General features: G+C 39.0%; 1 protein-coding gene across 8 annotated transcripts in view; it reads left to right on the top strand.

Annotated features, from left to right (window-relative positions):
• The window catches only part of KLHL32 (kelch like family member 32), a 141,792-nt gene that overhangs the window by 117,416 nt on the left and 18,376 nt on the right, over window positions 1–6,000 (top strand). The window lies entirely within an intron of this gene.

Genomic DNA, 6,000 nt, shown 5'->3' with positions numbered 1-6,000 from the left:
CATGAATACATCAACTAAAGAGCAGCCCAAGATGACTTTTAATAGAGTTCCCGTGGCCCCTGCCTCTCACAGAGCTCAGGCTTAGAAAAGTTGTTTCTTTCTTGGAACTTTGTCAACAGAAACTTTCCCTGACACTGACTTTATGACTTAGAGTAGTTTCTGAGTGAACCTGAGTCTAATAAATATGAGTATGTCAAGCTTTTTTGCACTCATGAAGTAGCTTGGCTTTCCTGATTAGAAAACTTGGTGTGGTGTCAAGTGAAGGTCTGGCACATTTCCCAGCAGAGTGGCTTGAGAAGGACTGCAGGGGGATGCTGAACAGGCAAGGCACAGGTGTGGTGGCCTCTCCTGCTCCCTGGGAAAGCCGACAGCCCAAAGGACCGGGTAGCTACTTCTTGCAGGGTTATCTTCAACAGGTGTGAAATTCCTAGTTCAGCTTTAACCTCCTCTGCCTCTGTGGCCTCTCTGGCTGTGGGATGTGTGTGGTGTGTGCAGCACTGACAGCAGGGAGGTTAGGACTGTGCTCCAAGCCCGTGTGACTTGGACTGTTCAAGCACTGTGCTGGAAGCAGAAGCAGGTGTTGGAAAAACAATGAACTCGCTGTCCAGCATTCAGATGTACTCTGATGTGTGCTCCAAGTGTGCCACAGCATATTTTTCCATCTCTTTTCTGCTGTTTTGAAAATGCACTACATCGCTAAATCACATAAAGTAACCTTGGAGAAGAAAAATCCTTTGGGTTAAGGCATTAGAATAAGAGAATTAATCTGGTTTGAAAATCCTGTCCTTCTGAGGGTCTACTTTTGTCATTTACTTAGTTTGGAAGATGAATATGGCAAAATATATTATTTATTGAAGCTGATATAGGCACTAGGCTGTAGCTTCCTTTACTCACACACTCATACATTAAAATTAATAGAAAAGAAGCTTCTAGCAGTTTAAACAGATTATGCCTATATGGCAGTAGGACTACGAGTTTTTCCTTGTTTTTGTAAATTATTTAGCACTGATACAAATATTTTAAACCTCAAAAAAAATTTTGTGGGGGTTTTTTTTTTGTTTGTTTGGTTTTTTTTGTTTTTTTTTGTTTTTTTTTCTTGCTTGCTTGCTTGCTTGCTTGTTAGCATTTTAAACACAGTTGTAATTTTAAGTGCTAGTGGTATTTCCTTAGAGAAGCCAGAATGTCTTTTCTTGCAGTGTCATAAAGTCTATAATGGCTTTGAGTTTATTTTGCCAATACTGATTATAGTTGCTAATTGTTACTGCCAGAGAGGCAGAAACATAAGCACTATAATCACTCTGTTGATGGGGTGAATTATGGAGTTTTTAAGCAGGCACCAGGTTTTTGGGTCTGGATTAAACTCGGCCTGAATAAAGGTGTTAGAAATTGTGTTGATAAATATACAGATGTGTGCTGGTTTCATACATGGAAGTTTGTGTCTGCCATATGTTGTTGACAGTTATATTTACCTCCTTCGCACTGAAGGAAAGTTAGAACTGTGTTGCGTCACTCCAGTGACAACTTCTCCTACAAGTGAAAGACTTGTTTGGGAATTCAGTTTTCTTTCTTTTGAACTTTTTTAGCCCTCCAATAGGTGCTAGACTGTTCACCCCCACCCAATTTTCTTCCATGCCTCCATAGTGTGAGGTATCATGTTCTGCTAGAGAACATGGTAACAATGTGCTGCAAAACCGGTGTAGAAGTCTAAGGCTCAGTTGATGAGTGTTCCTGAAAACAGATGATCTGTTCCATCACCTTGTGTCACAATTTAGGAGTTTGTCTTGTACTCTCTAAATATATATATAGATACCTATATTTGTAGGTTAAATTTCTAGCACTTATTTTAAGTAGTGACCCCAAATTAATTTTAAAACAGCTACTGTCACAAATAGCAAGACAAGGTGATAAAAAAAAGTATAGCTTTTAGCTCTTAAGGCCTTTTTTCTGCTTTGGAGTGTCACAGATTAGGTGGGCACTGGGCAGATTGTGTTTGAACAGTAGCATGATTTGAATCAATCAGATTGTGTTCACACAGGGCACTGTAGTCAGGTTGTGTTCAAACAGTAGCATGAGTTGATTGGGACAGGAGCTTCTATACACATTGTGATTCACCTCTGTTGCTACCCTGAGACTCAGTGAAACTTCTCTGCATCAAATGCCTATAAATCCAGGCACTAATCCAGGTGGTGTGCAGGGTTCTTAGCCCTGCTTTCTAAACTCATACAATAAAATGGAGTCTTCCACTGCAAACTGGCCTCACACATGGAGCCTCGTAAGGGCCAGTAGCAACCTGCACAAGAGACAGCCTGAGATTCACATTTCCCTCCCCATTGCTGCTGCAGCTTCTTGTCAGAGGGGAAAGGTAGAAGTAACATAGGCCAAAGATACCTTGAGGTGCAGCACATGGAGAATCCCATGCAGGCTGCAATAAAGTTAATTTGGAAAGGTTTGAAGTTTTTAATAGAAAAGATGCAGGACAGATGAGTGGGGATAAAATAGTGTGGAATGGATAGAGAAGGTTTAGGTTCAAGACATGGAATAGATCATACATCTCACATGAGTGCCGACAGAATCTTTGTATCACTTTGCAACCTTCACTGTAGTGGTTTAGGGAAAAGTTAAACATTACAAGTTTCAGTGAAACATTTTTTCACGACTCCAGGACTATTCTCAGTAGAGACCTAACTCAGTATGAACCAAGGTGCATATGCCAAACTTCCTACAGCAGAGAAAATTTATTGTAACAGAGATGTCTGTGCCTTCTGTGGAGATCATCACACATCCCATATCCAGAAATGAATGCAGGTACCATTTCTTTGAATGTATGATTGTAGGTGGTGTTGCTCATTTATACAGTATTTATTGGAGGACTAAAGGCAAGACAATAAAAGAAAGCAGGTGGATGAAATTTTAAGATATTATTAAGGCATTAATATCAAATTTCCTCTAAAAGACATGTGGTTACCAAATCCTGGTTTACTTTAGTGCCTTTTACAGAGTCTGTAATATCTGTCATTGCAGTCCAATTGATACCTTTGTGATTCCATTTTCAATGTGAGCAAAGGCATGAACTTACAGTTCCAAAGTCCGTTCGATCCAAGTATTGACAGATAAGAACTGAGTTTTTGTAAATTCTTCTATCTCAATATAGTAACCCCGTATTATTTAGCTGATATATGCTGAAAATAGCCTGAATTTCTTCTCAGTTTCAAGTACCTGAATGATGAGAGCTAAATACCTTTCAGGAATCATTCACATGGCTAAAGACACAGAATAGGAAGTTGCCTGATACAACTCAATAGGAGACACCTAACATATGGGTTTGGTGGACTTTATACACCTGACTATTAAAGCTCAACAATTTCAAGTTCAAAACCATTTTCAAATGTATTTAATTAATGTCTTTTTTTTTACTAGCATGTCAAAATACATATAGCTAATGCATGTATTTGAAACTCAACGCAGCGTTTAACTAACTGAACCACTGTTGCATTTTTTATGCCCCTCATTGATTCTTTGTTTCACAGGGGTTCACAGTAAGGAAAAAGTGTTTCAAATTAATCTTAACAAGAAGGTGGTTTTGGTTTGTGATCTTCCTTCTCTGCCAGAATACAGAACCAGTTATAAATTTAATACATCATATACAAAAGCCATGAATAAGAGCAGCCTTTATTTTCAGCTCCTTTATGTGACATTCCCAACAACAGCACAGGGTCATAAGATTTAGCTGAGGATTTTTTTTATCTTTAGCTATCTGTTAGAAACACCTACTCCACGAGTTCTGTGTCAAAATGATTTGAAGGATTGAGTAGAGTTAGTCCTTATCCAGAACTAGTCAATGTCTTTGATAATAACTCAGATGAAAGAATAATAAGGGATTTATGTTTTCAGAAAATCAGAAGGTGAAATGTGTCGGGGGCTTACCCCAACATTGAGGTGGTTTCAGGGTCCTTGCTCCCCTGCACAGCTCCAAGCCGAGCCGAAGGAAGAGACGGAGTTCTCAGGTTTAGATTTTTCAAGGTTGCATACTTCGTTTATTGTTTCTTATCTTACAATTTTCTCGGAGTCCGACAAGATGTTCGCAGCTGCATGGATTCCTCACGTCTCCCCCTGAGCTGGGCTGTCCTTATCTTTTATACTAATTACTACATATTTCTTATTTACTATTTCTTACCAATGTCTATCACTATTACTAAAAAGGTCATCTTTACTTTGACCCAATCCTCACTAACTACTTTGTGCCACGTCAATGCAGCAATGGAGTGAGGGAAGAAGAAGGAGAAGGAGAAGGAGACAACGCCCCAGATTCTCCATCTTGTCCCCATTCACTTCAATGCTAGGAACCTAAAACTATTATTTTCTCATTCTGTGATAAGCTAAACTACTATTTCTCACATTCTTGTGGCCTGTAAACCTTCTCTCAGTGTAGGAAGTTTTTCCCATGGACTGAAATCAAAGCCAGTGTCTCTCTGAGCCCTGGGCTGGGGTCCCAGACCCCCCTGCCCAGGTCCCTGACCCTCCAGGGCAGCCAAAGGAATGCCCTGGACTCCAACAGAAATGGTTTTCTTGCACTTTTGCAAATACGATTTGGATTGAGAATGATCTTGACTGGAGCAGTCACTTACTGGCCTAAAGTAATAGTAGAGTTGTTTGGTAATGACAGAGAAATCATGACACTCTGTGGAAGTTCTGCAGAGAAAAAAAACCAAAAACCTAAACAAACAAAGAAACAACCCACAAAAACAAACAAACAAACCAAGATTCATAAGCTTGTATATGGATCAGCGACACCATAGTGCGCTGACAGTCTTACATAGTGATGTACAAGCAAGAGTGGCATAGATTGTTACAATCAAAGAGATTCTTCCAACCTATTCACTACTACTACAGCCTTAAGAAGAAGATTATGTCCGGTTTTCAACAGCAAACATTAAAGATTTCAATAACAGAGAACTGTGACCCAGGCAACACAGATTTAGAAAATATGACCTAAGATGCATTGAAATACTTTTTTGATTCACTGAAGAGGAAAGTCACATCAATATTAGAATGCAAGAGAGGTGGAGAGGAAAAAGAAGGTAACAAAATCCTTTTCATCCTGTATGGGTGAACCATTTTCAAGGGTTGCTCTGGAGTATAAATCCAAAGGTGGAAAATGGAGCAGTGAGTTTAAGGGTTTAAAGCTTCTGCATATGTAAGTGAAAAATCTGTCTGAGAGGATATCAGAGCATGGGAATGGTTTTCCTGAGGAAATTTTGGTATCTTTATTACTGGATGTTTTCAAGAATAACTTACACAACGATTCTTGAAAAGGTTTAGGCTGTTCCTAACCTCTTTTTAGGACCAGTTAGATTCAATAAGCTTTATGTAATTTGAGTGCTATGTTTAATTTTAAAGGTTGATACTAGCTGCAATTGCCAAATTGTTGCTTCCTGTGTGCCCCAAACTAGCAGGGCCTCTTCTGTGCGTCTCTCTTCTCTAACTTATTTTTTTTTTTGCCCCCTTACACCTTTCTCAACTTTATAAGTAAAATTACAAAGAAGAAAAAAATATTGAAGGATTCAGTATGTAATGTGTTGTATTTCTTCAATATTTTGTCATAAATAGGATGAAGTATGCAGGGCAGAAAAAGATTTTCTTTGTAGTCTTGTGGCATTAGTCATCTTTCTAGTGTACCTGTGGTATCCAGTGATCCCATAGCCCCTATGTTTATATTATTTTTCCAGCAGCTTGATTCGGGGATAGTATGGTCTCCAGCAACACTAACAGACTGCACAGTGAGAGTATTGCATAGCAGCTGATAATGCTGTGGAAATTGTTTAGGGGAGCTGGTGCAATAGAGTACTTTTGTATATACACTGTATCTTTTTATGTGGACTAATAGGCTTTCACAGCTGTTTTTTAGAAGCATAGATACCATGACTGAGGCAAGTATATATCTGCTCTTAGAATGCAAGTAATTTTCAAAAGACCATATTTTGACGGAGTTGTATGCAAGTA

The sequence above is a fragment of the Hirundo rustica genome, chromosome 3, assembly GCF_015227805.2.
Source record: "Hirundo rustica isolate bHirRus1 chromosome 3, bHirRus1.pri.v3, whole genome shotgun sequence".
Taxonomy (NCBI): Eukaryota; Metazoa; Chordata; class Aves; order Passeriformes; family Hirundinidae; genus Hirundo; species Hirundo rustica.
This window is presented reverse-complemented; position numbering and strand designations above follow the sequence as displayed.